The 15,680-nt window shown below is 46.2% G+C and overlaps 1 long non-coding RNA gene across 2 annotated transcripts; it reads left to right on the top strand.

Moving 5' to 3' along the window:
• The first annotated feature begins 376 nt into the window (after positions 1–376).
• On the top strand, positions 377–9,959 carry LOC139439534 (uncharacterized). Of its 2 annotated transcripts, XR_011649542.1 has the most exons (3): positions 377–548; positions 727–819; positions 8,603–9,959. It is a non-coding gene; the product is annotated as an uncharacterized lncRNA (long non-coding RNA). The 2 variants fall into 2 exon arrangements; XR_011649541.1 differs by lacking the exon at positions 377–548 and having other exon boundaries at positions 559–819.
• The last annotated feature ends 5,721 nt before the right edge of the window (positions 9,960–15,680 follow it).

Raw genomic sequence — 15,680 nt, 5'->3', positions numbered from 1 at the left:
CCACCCCCGGGGCCCGCCCACCCCAGGGCCCGCCCACCCCCAGGGCCCGCCCACCCCCGGGGCCCGCCCACCCCCGGGGCCCGCCCACCCCAGGGCCCGCCCACCCCGGGGCCCGCCCACCCCAGGGCCCGCCCACCTCCAGGGCCCGCCCACCGCGCGCGCCCGGCCCGCAGCCTCGCTCACCGCCCGCGCCCGCCCCGCCCATCTGCACCTCGCCCCGCCCACAGCTCCGCAGCCCGCCTACTGCCAGGCCAGCCCCGCCTACCGCCAGGGCCCCACCCACCGGTCCGCAGCTACCCGCCCGACAAGGCCCCGCCCACCCAAGCCCGGCCCGCCCTAAGTACAAGCGGTGCTGTGTCCGGCGCGGCTCGCTGGGACGCGGGGCGCATGCGCGCCCCCTGCTGCCCGGGAGGGGCGCGGCCGACTCACCTGCAGAGACCGCAGGACTGCGGGGCCACGGGCGGGGCGGACCGGCGCCCCTTTCCCAGCTCTGGGTCCCGCGCGCAGCTACGTATCGGCAGGGCGGAGACGGAGGGCGGGGCGAGAAGGTCCGGCCTGGGAGACTCGCAGGCCCCGCCCTGCCACTTTTCGGGGGACTCCCCAGCTCTGGCTGCAGTCCAGTCCATGCGGGGGGTGGAAGAAGAGCACTAGGAGATGGGGGCACAGGGGAGGATATGGATGACTTCAAGACAAGGAGGAATGTAACCTGCTTCATCTTTACTATAGGTCCCTCTATTTGCACTGTGGATATGGACCTTTGGGGGTTGGAACCCCAGTACGCGGGAAAATGCACGAGGAAGACCCTAAAGGAGAGAGAAGGTAATGGCTCTAAGAGGTAGCAGTGGGGGCCTGTGGACTTGTGAAACGTGGGAGTGGGTGAGAGGGAGTCAAGGTGACTTAGGTTTTTGTCCAGAGCAGCTGGGCAAATGGGGCGGCATTTCCTGAGAGGAGAAGAATGGCCTAGATACCTATGGGTGGGAGGAAGTCACTGCACGCTGAGCCTGAGATGCCCGTTGGACACCTGGGAGGGCTAGGCACATCCCGCGGGATTTCTTGTCTCTAGTGGTTTGGGAGGCTGGAAGGCTGGAAGGCGGGCTTCCCCCGGGTGGGGTGGGCAGCATTCTGGCTGGCAGCACCCCTTAGAGTTCCTTGGCTTGCCTGGCACAGGCACGGTCCTCTCCTTTCTCCTCCAGGGCTCCCCTGCCTTCCCACCCCAGGTTTCTCCGGGAACTCTCTTTATAAGGTCTCCAGTAATAGGACTAAGGCCAAGCCTGATTTAATAGCCACACCCACACTTTAACTAAAAATAACATCTTCACCACGTCCTGTTTACAATGGGGTCACACCACAGGAAGGGGATCAAGATTACAGACATGTTTTTCCTGGGGCACAGAAATTCAGTCAATGGGGCACATGGTTTCTCAAGAGATGAAGGACTAAAGAGCTGATATTAATAGATAATGATTTGCATATGGTAATTAAGGTCATGGAGCTGGATGCTTATTGTATTTAAACCATGGAAACCTAATCTGGCTCTCTCCAACAAAAGGTCAGTGCATTCCTTCACAGGCTGGAGGGGTCCCATGGGGCTGGGCTCTGGAAAGGGAGGCTGCAGGGCCAGGGAGGATGCATGCTGCACAGAGCAGTGAGGCCTGCAGCGCCACACATCCGGCTAGATCCGTTGGAATGAAGTTTCCATGAGGGAGGGTCTGATCTAAGACACTGTAGCAGTTTGATATAGTTATGAATTCCAAAAATAGATATTGGATTATGTTTGTAATCTGATCTATTACTGGGCGCGATTGAGTTATGAATTAGGGCTTTGATTAGGCCACATAATTAGGGTGTACAGAGCACTGCAGGGTCCTGAGGGGGGGAACTGCGGAACTTAGTTAGACGACTCGGATAGGCTGTAACCCCTGAAGCACCCAGTCGTGGGAAACAGGGGAGGGACCTGCGTGTTAGGGTGAGGGTATAAATGTCAGTGTTTCTTGCTGTTTGGTGCGCCAGTCATTTTATCCAGGTCAAGCGCCCATTCTTGCAAGATCATTAATAAAATTCTCTTCTCCCTCACAATTGGGTGAGCTTTTGTTTTCTTACAGGTGCAGCTTTCTTTTTAACAGGAAGTAACATGCCTTATGGCCTGGTATCTATAAGCTGCTACCAAAAATAAATACCCTTTTAAAAACCAACCAATTTCTGGTATTTTGCATCAGCACCCCTTTGGCCAACTAATACAGACACTTTGCTGCCAAGCTTGTGCAAATGGGGAGCTAGGGTGCCACTGGGAAGAGGAGAGCATTCTGGGCAGACGTCAAGTGTCCATGAAGGAATTCAAGAAGAAAGTGTTTCAAGAAGGAAAGACACATTATGTAAGAGTGTGGTTGTAAGATCCCTTCCTAAGATCTCTGAAAGATACTAGTCTCTCCATCATACAAAAGGGCTCCCAAGAATCCTGAGGTCACTGTCCCCCAGGACCTGGCTTGCAGTCTACAATACAGGGGCCTCAGAGATTTGTGATGCTGGTTTTGTCTAAAGAAATTAGTTCTAGGGAAACGGACTTTGGCCCAGTGGTTAGGGCGTCCGTCTACCATATGGGAGGTCTGTGGTTCAAACTCTGGGCCTCCTTGACCCGTGTGGAGCTGGCCATGAGCAGCGCTGATGCGCGCAAGGAGTGCCGTGCCACGCAAGGGTGTCCCCACGCGCAAGGAGTGCGCCCGTGAGGAAAGCCGCCCAGCGTGAAAAGAAAGAGCAGCCTGCCCAGGAATGGCGCCGCCCACACTTCCCGTGCCACTGACGACAACAGAAGCGGACAAAGAAACAAGACGCAGCAAATAGACACCAAGAACAGACAACCAGGGGAGGGGGGGAAATTAAATAAATAAATAAATCTTTAAAAAAAAAAAAGAAATTAGTTCTAATTTAATACACAGAAAACCCATAAAGTTTTTTTAAAGGTTGTACTAGCTTGAACTAAAACAGTTCAAAATCAAAGAGGTAGGAAGCAGATTTGGCTCAACTGATATAGCGTCCGCCTACCACATGGGAAGTCCAGGGTTAAACCCAGGGCCTCCTGACCTGTGTGGTGAGCTGGCTCACGTGCAGTGCTGATGCGCACAAGGAGTGCCCTGCCACGCAGGGGTGTCCCCTGTGTAGGGGAGCCCCACACGCAAGGAGTGTGCCCTGCAGGAGAGCCGCCCCGTGTGAAAAAAGTGCAGCCAGCCCAGGAGTGGCACCACACATATGGAGAGCTGACACAGCAAGATGACGCAACAAAAAGACACAGATTCCCAGTGCTGCTGACAAGAATGCAAGCAGACACAAAAGAACACACAGCGAATGGACACAGAGAGCAGTCAATGGAGGGGGGGGCAGGAGAAATAAATAAAAAATTAATCTAAAAAAAAGAACCCATAAGAGTACAAGTTATTAAAAAAAAAAAAAAATGAGAGGCCGCTAAGCCCCCAACTTTCTAGGTGCAAGAAGCAGGCTGAGAAAGCTCCCCAGCTGCAAACAGGGCCATTTCCAGTGGAAAAGGCAGGATGACTCCGAGCCAGAACCCTGAGGGAGAAGCCCAGAACTACTGGAAACTGCACTAGAGGAGCACCTGCAGGGAGCATTCACTGTGTCCAGAGTCAGGGGAGCTGGTGACGTACATCAGCTGGATTTGAAAATTGCTGCATCTTTCTTTTTGACTGGATGTGTCTATTGCAGGTCTCCTGTGTTTCATCATTGAATATGGGGAGGACAGATAACTTGTCTTTTACTGTGCACAGCTCTAGAGCAAGACGAGTTCCCCTGAGGTTGCCTCATCCACATCTGGACCTGTTGCCGATCACGAGACACTGGGTTTCAAGCTTAATGCTTTAGGAAGATGTAATCTTGGAGGTCTCAGGAGGAGCTGGGTGTAAAATGAGTCCTTAGAGGGGGGACTGACCGTCGCAGGCGAACACCGGCAGACCCCAGTGAACCGTGCTTTCCAGGCGAGTTGCTCTGTGAGAGCCCTCACACGCTGACTCTAGGCTTGCCTCTTGGTTTTCTTTATCGGCAAGCATGACTCAATGCAAAAACCAGAAACTGGTTGGTTTTTATAAAAGGGTATTTATTGGGGTAGGAGCTTACAGATCCCAGGCCATAAAGCGTAAGTTCCTTCCCTCACCAAAGTGTTTTCATGTGTTGGAGCAAGACGGCTGCTGACGTCTGCAAAGGCTCAGGCTTCCTGGGTTCCTCATTTCCAGGGTCTTGCTTCTCTCTGGGTTCAAGTTTCCTTTATTCCTGGGGCTGGCTTCTCTTTCCTCTGTTAGCTTACTTTCCAGGGCTCCAGCTTAAGGATTCAGTACCAGACTCCAATATTAAAACTCCCAACATCGAAAACCCTCCAACTCTGTCCTTTGCCATGTCTTTTATCTGTGAGTCCCCACCCACCAAGGGGTGGGACTCAGTGCCCTAATGTGGTCCAATGAAAGCCCTAATCATAACTTAATCATGCTCAGGTACAGACCAAATTACAAACATAATCCAACATCTATTTTTGGAATTCATAACCATATCAAACTGCTACAGTTATGTACCCCAGAAAACACCTACTCTTAGTCATTGTGACGGTTAGACTAATGTCCGCTCAGCCAGGTAATGGGGCCCAGTTGTTCAGTCAAGCGAGCACTGGGCTCATTGCCACATAAGGGTATTTCATGGACTTTAATCTGCAGTGAGTTGATTGCAGAGAAGGCTGGTTACAGCTGCTATCAGCCGAGGAGACTGCCATCAGCATGAGGGATGCTTTATCCAGTCAGCTGAGGCCTTAGTAGAAGTGATTTCAGCATTCAGAGAGAGAACTCCCCCCTCTGCTCCAGCCAGCGTCTCCCGGGAACTCATCGAGAACCTTCGTCAGGGTCCCTGGTTTGCAGTCTGCCCTACAGAATTTGGACTTGTGCGTCCCCAGGGTAGCGTGAGACTATTTTATGCAATCTCACACTAGTGACAGATCCCTCCTGTTGGTTCCGTTTCCCTGGGAACCCTGACTAACAGTCGTAACCCACATTCCTGTAAGTAGGATGAGACCCGTTGTGACTAGGTGCTTGAAGCCGTCACGAGTGAGGTGGGCCTTCCCCAGATGACCGCAGGCCTCCCAGGGGACCCAGAGGCCCCAGGACAAGGGAGAGGACAAGGCGCGTGGCGCAAGCGCTCAGGAGCCTGCGCCGCACACCCCGGTCCTGTGGAGGAAGGAGCCTTGCCAACATCTGCTTTGGACTTCTTTTAGCCTCAAACCAGGAGGCACTAAATTCCTGTTGTTTAAGCCAAAACCAGTTTGTGGTGTTTGTGATAGCAGCTCAGGCAAACTAAGACACTTGGTATTACCTCTCTCACTACAAAACAATCTCTCTGACCTCTCTTCTCCCTCTAACTTGGGCACATTTTTTTCTGCTCCCGTTCTCACCAAAACGCATTGGCAGGATTGTCTGTCTCAGAGCTCCAATTCCTTACCTTCCATTCCTTCTCCCCAGCCCTTTTTTTATTTTGGTAAAATATACAGAACATTTTTTAAAAAACATTTTAACCATTTTAAGAGTAAAATTCTGTGATACTAAGAACATTGAGGGAAGCGGACTTGGCTGAACAGTAGAGCATCCACCTACCACATGGGAGGTCCGTGGTTCAAACCCAGGGCCTCCAGACCCGTGTGGAGCTGGCCCACGCATAGTGCTGATGTGCGCAAGGAGTGCCGTGCCACGCAGGGATGTCCCCCATGTAGGGGAGCCCCACACACAAGGAGTACACCCCGTAAGGAAAGTTGTCCAATGCGAAAAAAGTGCAGCCTGCCCAGGAATGATGCCACACACACAGAGAGCTGACTCAGCAAGATGACACAACAAAAAGAGACACAGATTCCGGTTGCCGACAAGAATACAAGCAGACCAGAAGATCACACAGTGAATGGACACAGAAAGCAGACAACTTGGGGGGGGGGGAGGGGAGAGAAAAAAATAAAAAAATAAAGAACATTGAAGGAGAAGTGGATGTGGTTCAAGCGATTGGGCTCCCACCTACCACATGGGAGGTCCCAGGATCAGTTCCCGGTGCCTCCTGGAGAAGACAAGCTGACACAGTGGGCAGGCGTGGCAAGTTGACACAACAAGATGAAGCAACAAAAGAGACACAAAGAAGACAATGAGAGACACAACAAACCAGGATGCTGAGGTGCCTCAGGTGATTGAGCTCCTCTCTTCCACAAGGGAGGTCCTGGATTTGGTTCCCAGTGCCTCCTAAAGAGAAGATGAGCAGATACAGAGAGCACCCAGTAAACAGATACAGAGACAGACAGTAACCACAAACAATAAGGTAGGTGGGGATAAAGAAGTAAATCTTTAAAAAAAAAAAAAAAGAACATTGAGGGAGTGGCTGTGGCTCAAGGAGTTGAGCACCCACCTTCCACAAGGAAGGTCCCAGGTTCAATTCCCAGTGCCTCCTGAAAAAACAACAAGCAAAACAAATGGAAAAAAACAACTCACAGAAGCCGGTGTGGTTGAGTGCTGGCTTCCCACACCTGAGATCCTAGATTCAATCCATGGCCCCTGATACCTAAAAAAAAAAACAGCTGGTAATATTGTGTAACTTTCACCACATTTTCATCATTCCACACAAAAACTCATACCCATTAAGCAACAATTATCCATCCCCCCTCCTCCCAGGCCCTGGTCACAACTATTCTGCTTTCTGCCTCTATGAATTTGCTTATTCTATTGTATGAGAAATCGAACAATATTTGTCCTTTTCTTGACATAGATGTGGAATGGACACAACCAAGCCAAGGTCCACAGGAAGGAGGAATACAGTAAGAATTAGCATGGACTTAATGATATCCTATTCATGAACTATTGTGGTTAATAATCGAGAAAATGTGGCATTGGTGTGGAAAACGTGGCCAGGGTGGCTGCTAGGTGCGGGGAATGGGAGGAAGAGATGAGATGTCGAGGCATTTTCGGGACTTGGAGTTGTCCTGAGTGGTGCTACAGGGACAATTGCCGGACATTGTATGTCCTCCCATCGCCCATTGGATGGAACGTGGGAGAGTGTGGGCTATGGTGTGGACCACAGGCCATGGGGTGCAGCGATGCCCAGAGATGTACTCACCAGATGCAATGGATGTGTCATGATGGGGGAGAGTGTTACTGTGGGGGGAGTGGTGGGGTGGGGGCGGTGGGGGTGAATGGGGACCTCATATTTTTTTAATGTAATATTTTTAAAAAAAGGAATAAATTGAGTAGAATTTGAAGAGAAAAAAAATAAAGTAGTGATGATAACAATACTCACATACTTACCATGAATTCAATGAGAGAGTGTATGTAAAAATGCCTTGCATACTATCAAGTGCTGCTTGGACGTTGAGATACCAACTGAAATGTCAGGAAAGTTCCTAGTGCATGCAGGAGATACCAGACTAGGTAGAAAGAAAAAGATGCTTATAAGACATTGTGTTGGTGAGTTGTATGCACATTTTAAACACACCCAATACCTATGTACACTTTCTATCTTCATTGTTGTACATGAAAGATGAGTCTCTCCTCAAGAGGTATGAATATATGTTGTACTTACCATGCTGCAAGGGCATGGGCGATGGTATCTTTTGATTGTTTGCTTAGGAACTCAGAATTTATCACACACTTGGACACTTATTCATCCCAGGAGTTATATATTAAAAATCTGAAGATGAGACCGAATAAAAGAAATAAAGTGATCTGAGTAAAAGAAATCAAGTTATCTTCTGATATATAAAAAAGATGATTTGAAAACTTCTTTCCTACTTACTTTCTAAAAGGCTTGCTCAACTTTGGAGGAGAGAAATATATTTATTTTTCACATCAGAAGCAGAAGCTGGTTCAAGGACAGATTCTTTAGATGGAAATTATTTTTAGGTTTACATAACGCTAATGGTGGTCACTTTCAACCTCTTTTCTAAATGCTTGTGTAGTAGTGTATGAGAGAAAATAGAGATTGCGATTTGCTTTCCATGTTTATTTTATATTAAAAAATTGAAAAAAAATATTTATCCTTCTGTCAGTGGCTTATAATGTCTTCAAGGTCCAACCATGTTGTAGCAAGTGCCAGCACTTCATTTCCTGTTGCTGTTAAATGATATTCCATTGTAAGGGTGGGCCACATTGTGCTTATTCATTCATCTTGAGAGACGTGGGCTGCTTCCACCTTTTGGATATTATGAATAATGGCACTATGAACATTGATATAAAGATAGCTGTCCAAGCCCTGTTTTCAATTCTTTCATATATATACCTAGAAGTGGTATTTCTGAGTCATATGGTAATTTTATGCTTAACTTTCTGAGGAACCACCAAACCATCTCCTGTAGTGGCTGCATGATTTTACATGATTTAATTGGTATTTCTCTAGTGATGTTGAGCATTTTTTCACGTGCTTATTGGCCATTTGTCTATCTTCTTTAGAGAAATACCTATTCAAATCTTTCATCCATTTTTTAGTTGGGTTGTTGTCTTTTTGTTGTTGAATTGTAGGAGTATTTTATATATTCTGGATATTAAACCCTTATCACAAATATGGTTTCCAAATATTGTCTCCCATTCTGTAGGTTGTCTTTTCACTTTGTATTTGATTCTGGAATGTGAGGGAGAGGATTGCTCAAGAATGAAGCCCCCAAGAGGCTGGGCCCATGGGGCAGCGCAGGAGGAGACCAGCCCTGCTGGATGCCTGACAGCTCACAGCTGACCTTGAGAAGAGCATGAATAGCCAAGACTGACATAGGAGGCCCAGAAAGAGACAGTTCCTCTGCCAACTTGCCACTGAAACCAGGAGGAAAGCAGAGCAGCTGAGCTTGAGAGAGGGGAAGGCAAGTCCAGGAAGATAGAGCCTACCATCTTGCTTCAACACATGGCAACGCACTTTGGTTAGAAAGTACCTTTTACAGTGCCTTGAGTTGGACTTTTCATGGCCTTGGAACTGTCAGCTTTTATCCCAAATAAATACCCTTTATAAAAGCCAACACAAAGAAAAACAGAGAGGGGGTAAAAAGCCAACACATTCCTGGTACTTTACATCAGCAGCTCTTCGGCAAATTAAAACAGGAGCCATCTGATGGACTTTTATTTGTTGGGAGGTGTAGCAATTTGATATTATTTATGAATACCAAAAAGAAAAATAGATGATGTTTATAAACTAGTCTGTTCCTCTGGGCGTGATAACCCTTTGACTGTATGAGATTCAGCGGAGATGTCTGATTAACTTATGTTACGATTAGGGCTCTGATCCAACCAAGTCATTAGAGTACAACTCGGCATTGAGTCCCAGCCCCCTTTGGGGTAAAACAGATGCTCAAATGAAGTAGACACATGGAGAAGAAGAACATAGCAGCAGATATGCAGGAAGAGAGAGAGCTCCATAGACATGGCCCTGGGAAGAGAGATGAGCCCGACAATCTACAGCTGACCTTGTGGAGAGACCAGAGCAGCTGGTCCCAGAAAGAAACAAGCCCCAGGAGAGAGACAAGCCTGATGCCAGCCTACAGCTGAGCTCAGAAGAAGCTGGGACTACAGAGCCTTGAGAGGAAGAAGGCAGGCTGACTCCTCGCAGACCTCACCCGCCATCTTGCTGCAACACGTGGAAAATGACTTTGGGTGAGAAAGTACCTGTTACGGTACCTTAAGTTGGAATCAGAGGGCTTGGTAACTGTAAGGTTCTACCCCAAATAAATACCCTTTATAAAAGACAACAGAGTTCTGGTACTTTGCATCAGTACCACTTGGCTAATACATAAAGTTTTTGATTACTGAGTCAATCTTTTTATTTATAGGTGTGTTGAGATTTTCTGTTTCTTTTTAGTCAGTTTAGGTAATTCATGTTTCTAGGAGTTTGTCCATTTATCCAGGTTTTCTAATTTGTTGGTGTACAATTGTTCAAAATACCCTATAAAATCCTTTTTATTTCTGTAAGATCAGTAGTCATGTGTTCACTTTCATTCCTGATTTTTTTCTGTGTGTTCTTTCCTTTTTTCTTTGTCAGTTTGCCTAAAGGCTTGTCAATTTTATTGATCTTTTAAAAGAATGAACTTTTGGTTTTGTTGATTCTTTCTGTTGATCATCTATCCTCTATTTCATTCATCTCTTTACTATTTTCTTCCTTTTGTTAAATTTGCATTTAGTTTGCTCTTCTTGTTCTAGTTACTTAAGGTGTAGAGTTATGTTATTAGAGATCTTTCTTCTTTTTAATTTAGGCATTTGCTGTTATAAACTTCCCTCTGAGTACTGCGTTCACAACAGCCCATAAGTTTTGATGTGTTTCGTTTTCATTTTCATACATCTCTAAGTATTTTCTAATTTCCCTCATGATCTCTCCTTTGACCCCTTGCTTATTTAAGAATGTATTGTGAGGGAAGCAGATGTGGCTCAAACGATTTGGCTCCCATCTACCATATAGGAGGTCCAAGGTTCGACTCCTGGGCCCCCTGGTGACGGTGAGCTGGCCCGTGTGACAAGCTGGCCCATGCAGAGAACTGGCCTGTGTGGAGTGCTGGCCCACATGCAGTGCTGGCCTGTACAGGAATGCTGACCCACACGAGTGCTGGCCTGCACAGAGAGCTGGCGCAGCAAGATGATGCAACAAAAAGAGACACAGATTCTAGGTGCCACTGACCAGAATACAAGCAGACACAGAAGAACACACAGCGAATAGACACAGAGAGCAGACAACTGGAGGGGGCCAGAGAAGGAGAGAGAAATAAAAAATAAATCTTTAAAAAAAAAGAGATGCAGAGGAGAGACAGTGAGAGACACGGCAATTCAGGGCGCTAATGTGGCTCCAGCAATTGAAGGCCTGTCTCCCACGTCGGAATCCGTTTCCAGGGCCTCCTAAAGAGAAAGAAGAGAAGGCAAGCATTCACAGAATAATGTGCAGTGAATGGGCACAGAGAGCAGACAGTGAGTGCAAGCAGCAGGGGTGGAGAGAATAAATAAATCTTAAAAAAAATAATGTCTTGTGGGAGTGGATGTGGCTCATGCAGTTAAGCCTCTTACTACTCTATCGCAGTTGGGGAAAGACAAATCTGGCACCGTGGTGGAGCTGGGTGAAACCCTCATATAGCAAACAAGCCACTGACTCTGGGAGAAATAAGCTTCATTAGAATTTTGAAGATACATTGCCCCACTAAAAGGATTCTGGACCCCTGGAGTAGGGAAGGCCAGGCGCCTCCAAAGGCTATGTCCTTCTCAAGTTGATGGGCTTTGCCTTGCGGGTTTCAAATGCTCCTTAGGAGCATTTCAGAGTGAATTACCTAGACAATACTCCTCTTTAAGGAACAGACTTGTTCCTCCCTGTGCTGCTGTGGGCATGTTAAGTGTCCTGCGATTCTGCAGCACCTGGCAGCAAGAAGGTCTGTTTGCTGTTTTAGGGCTTCTAAGGCTTGGCTAGTTACTTCTGTGCTGCTGGTTAGCTCTAGGGAGAGACTGTGGTAGACAACAGGATTTGATATATATTGCCAGTCCCACTTTTCCACGGTGGTGATTATGCCTAAAAGAGCTGTATTAGGCAGTCAAAGGGGTGCTGATGCAAAATACCAGAAATCTGCCGGGTTTTATAAAGGGCATTTATTTGGGGGAGAAGCTTACAGTTACCAGGCCATAAATTATGAGTTACTTCCCTCACCAAAATCTATTGCGTGCTGGGGCAAGATGGCTGCTGACGTCTGCCAGGGTTCGGGCCTCTTGGGCTCCTCCCTTCCCGGGGCTCCATTTCTCTCTGGGCTCAGCTGCTCTGCTCTCTCCACAAGGCCAGCTGTAGACAATCAGGTGAATGGCTCTGTCTCTCTCCCTGGGGCTTCTCTTGTGTTTGAGGAGCCATCTCTCTTCCTCTGTGTTCTCCTGTGTGTTCACTTCCTGGGCTCCAGCTCAAAATTCCCAACTCTGTCCTTTGCCAGGTTTTTTCTCTGTGAGTCCCCGCCTACCAAAGGGCAGGAACCCAATGCCCTACTGATGTGGCTCAAAGTCCTAATCATAATTTTTTTTAAAGATTTATTTTTATTTCTCGCCCCCCACCCTGTTCCCCCTATTGTCTGCTCTCTGCATCCATTTGCTGTGTGTTCTCTGTGTCTGCTTATATTCTCGTTAGGCAGCTCTGGAAACTGATCCTGGGACCTTCTGGAGTGGGAGAGAGGTGATTACTCTCTTGTGCCACCTCAGCTCCCTGTTCTGCTACATCTTCTTATTTTCTCTCCTCTGTGTCTCTTGTTGTGTCATCTTGCTGCACCAGCTCTCTGCATTGGCCGGCACTCCCGCGGACAGCAGCATTCCCGCATGGGCCGGCACTCCGCATGGGCCAGCTCGTCACATGGGCCAGCTTGCCCTCACCAGGAGGCCCTCGGCATCAAACCCTGGACCTCCAATATGGTACAGGGAGCCACATCCATTTCCCCCTAATCATAATTTAATTAATTAAAAATTATACCTCTGACAGACCAGTTTACAAACATAATCCAATAACTGTTTTTGGAATTCACAATCAATGCCAAACTGCTACAACAGCTAAAATGGAGAGGCTTAAGGCAACAACAAAACAAGCACATGGCAAAAAAATAAAGACAGCATTAGTCAGTCAAAGGGGTGCTGATTCAAAGTACCAGAACTCTGTTGTCTTTTATAAAGGGTATTTATTTGGGGTAGAAGCTTACAGTCACAAGGCCCTAAAGAAGCCAACTCAAGGTGCCATAAGAGGCACTTTCTCACCCAAAGGCATTGGCCATGTATTGGAGCAAGATGGCAGCCAGCCTCTGTGAGGGTTCAGCCCTCCTCTCCTTCCCATGCTCTGTGGTCCCAGCTTCTTCTCATCTCAGCTGTAGGCTGGAGGGCTCATCTCTCCCCCCAGAGCATTTCTTCCTGCATCAGCTGCAGCTGTAGGCTTTCAAACTCCTCTCCCTCCCCAGGGCTCTGCAGTGCATATGGCTGTCTCTTCCTGGGTTCTTCTCTCTGGGTCTACTTTCACGTGAGCATCTGTTGCATCCCCAAGGGGACTGGGACTCCACACTGAGTCACAGTCGAATGTCGTGTTGGGTCAGAGGCCTAACCCTAACATAATTAACCAGACATCTCAGCTGAATCTAGTACAATTTAAGGGTTATCATGCCAGAGGACCCGACCAGTTTACAAACATAATCTATATTTCTTTTTGGAATCCATAAATATTAATATCAAACTGCTACAGTAGTTAAGAAAGCCATTCCTGGTGGCGGACTTGGCCCAGTGGTTAGGGTGTCCGCCTACCACATGGGAGGTCCGTGGTTCAAACCCCAGGCCTCCTTGACCCATGTGCAGCTGGCCCATGCGCAGTGCTGATGTGCGCAAGGAGTGCCCTGCCACGAAGGGGTGTCCCCCATGTAGGGGAGCCCCACGCGCAAAGAGTGCACCCGTAAGGAGAGCCGCCCAGTACAAAAGAAAGTGCAGCCTGCCCAGGAATGGTGCTGTACACACAGAGAGCTGACACAAGATGACACAACAACAACAACAACAACAACAAAAAGAAACACAGATTCCTGTGCCGCTGACAACAACAGAAGCGGACAAAGAAGACACAGCAAATAGACACAGAGAACAGACAACCGGGTGGGGGGGGAAGAAGGGGAGAGAAATAAATAAATAAATCTTTTTTTTTTTTTAAAGAAAGCCATTCCTTTATCTTATAAGCATGTTCATTCACTACTTAGCAAATGAATTAAATTACTAGAACTTTTTTTTCTTTTTTCCCTAGAACTTTTAACATGTTCGATATTCCTCTTCATATGATCTAGAATAGAAAAGATATCATCATAATCATCAGGCATATACGTATAGTACTTAGTATAGTACTTAATACTAGTCAATGCACAGGTTCCTCCTTGAGCTGCAGTTAATAGATCTAAGCGCCAGGTGTGCACCACCCTCTGTGTTCTCTCTCCATGGGAGCGGCCGTGATGCCGAGTGTGTTTAAGTTCTACTTACATCACTCTGGAAATCACTGCTCCACTTGGCATGCCCTTCACACAGCCAGCAAGCTGTAGCTCCGTGGACCCTAGACAGAAGCGAGGAAGGCAAAGTCCAGGGCTTCCCTGGCTTGGCGCGTAGGGCCCTCTGGCACGATGAAACAGCGCCAGTCTGGAGGCCGTGTCCACTGTACATCTGGCCATACTGAGGCATCGCCAGCTGCTGCAGGCGTCAGAACCTGCACCATGCTCGCCATCCACTTCTGAAGCATGTTCCAAGATGGAGCAGATCCTTTTATTGTCTTAAGGGTCAGTGACCAACCTAGCCAATAACTCAAGTGGAGAGGGAACATGCAGTGGATTTGGGCCTTGGCTGAATAAACAAGAGATTGACAATACTGAAGACTATCTCGTTTGATTCTTACATACTTTTTAAAACACTAGCAATGTAATGTATAACATACAAATTAACTTAACTATTTTAGTAGTTTGTTTTTTATTTTTACACCTTTGCTATGATGACATTAATTAACAGGTTTATTGTTTTTTTTTAATTTTAGCAGTACAGGAAAAACTACTTTTTCAATCATTTTATAAAAATCTGATTTCCAATGGAATCAAGATTCTTTCTTTACCACCACTTGATGTGCAGATTGAGGTGGTTTCCAAAGGTTTCCCTGCTATGAAGTTCTTTTTAAAAATTTATCGAAGCATATTACTCATATATAAACATAAACAGTAAGTGTATAGTAATCATTGCAAACTTATGAAACAAGCATACAAAACATTATCCAGGGCCCTCATAATTTACTTCACCCTACCACCAATACCTTGCATTGTTGTGAAACATTTTTAATTAATGATTTAAGGCCATCCTCAAAATACTACTACTAACCAAAGTATCTTACATTTGGAATATTTTTCCCCAAACGTACCCTATTATTATTTTTATATAATTTATACATGCACATACATAAACAATAATGTACAGTAAAAGTTGTGAACTTACAAAGCAAAATGCATATAATACAGGGGTCTAATGCATCAACCCACCATCAACATCTGGCACTGTTGTGGGATACTTTTACAAATTATGAAAGAATATTGTCAGAATCGTACTACTAACTATAGTCCATATCTTACATTTGGTGTATTTCCCCCCAACCCACCTTATTAATATTTTTACATATTTTTTATTACAGAAGTTGTGAATATGAAGTTATTTTTTGCCATTAATATCAATTTAATGGCAATTATTAATTTAATTAATAATGGCTTCCTGGTATTAGCCATATAAATGTTTCAGTTTAGGAGATGCTTTTACAAACTCCTTATAATTAACCATAACCACATAGACTGGTTACTTTATCTTAAAATACGCTTATTAAATCACAATTAGTAACCAATGAAATTTACCTATTTAAAAAAGGGCAGATGTACATTAATTTAATTTCATTACAACTTTAATGTTAATTTGTTTAATTGGTACTCAATAAACTGAGGGAGAAAACACTCAAGCTAAATAAAATTGAAACCATTATAGTTTATGTAAGGAATGTTCTTTTTACTTCCTTTATAGGAGGCTAAAAACCTCTTCTTTAATAAAACTCTAAAACTGTGAGTAATTTTAAAAGCATCCTGACTGCTAGGTTTTGGAATAATTGTAATTGTTTAATTTATTTTAAAAGATGTTTCCATAGCTTTCAAG

Source organism: Dasypus novemcinctus, chromosome 8 (assembly GCF_030445035.2).
Source record: "Dasypus novemcinctus isolate mDasNov1 chromosome 8, mDasNov1.1.hap2, whole genome shotgun sequence".
NCBI classification, from domain to species: Eukaryota; Metazoa; Chordata; class Mammalia; order Cingulata; family Dasypodidae; genus Dasypus; species Dasypus novemcinctus.
The sequence above is the reverse complement of the archived record's forward strand: the minus strand, read 5'-3'. Positions and strand labels throughout refer to the sequence as shown.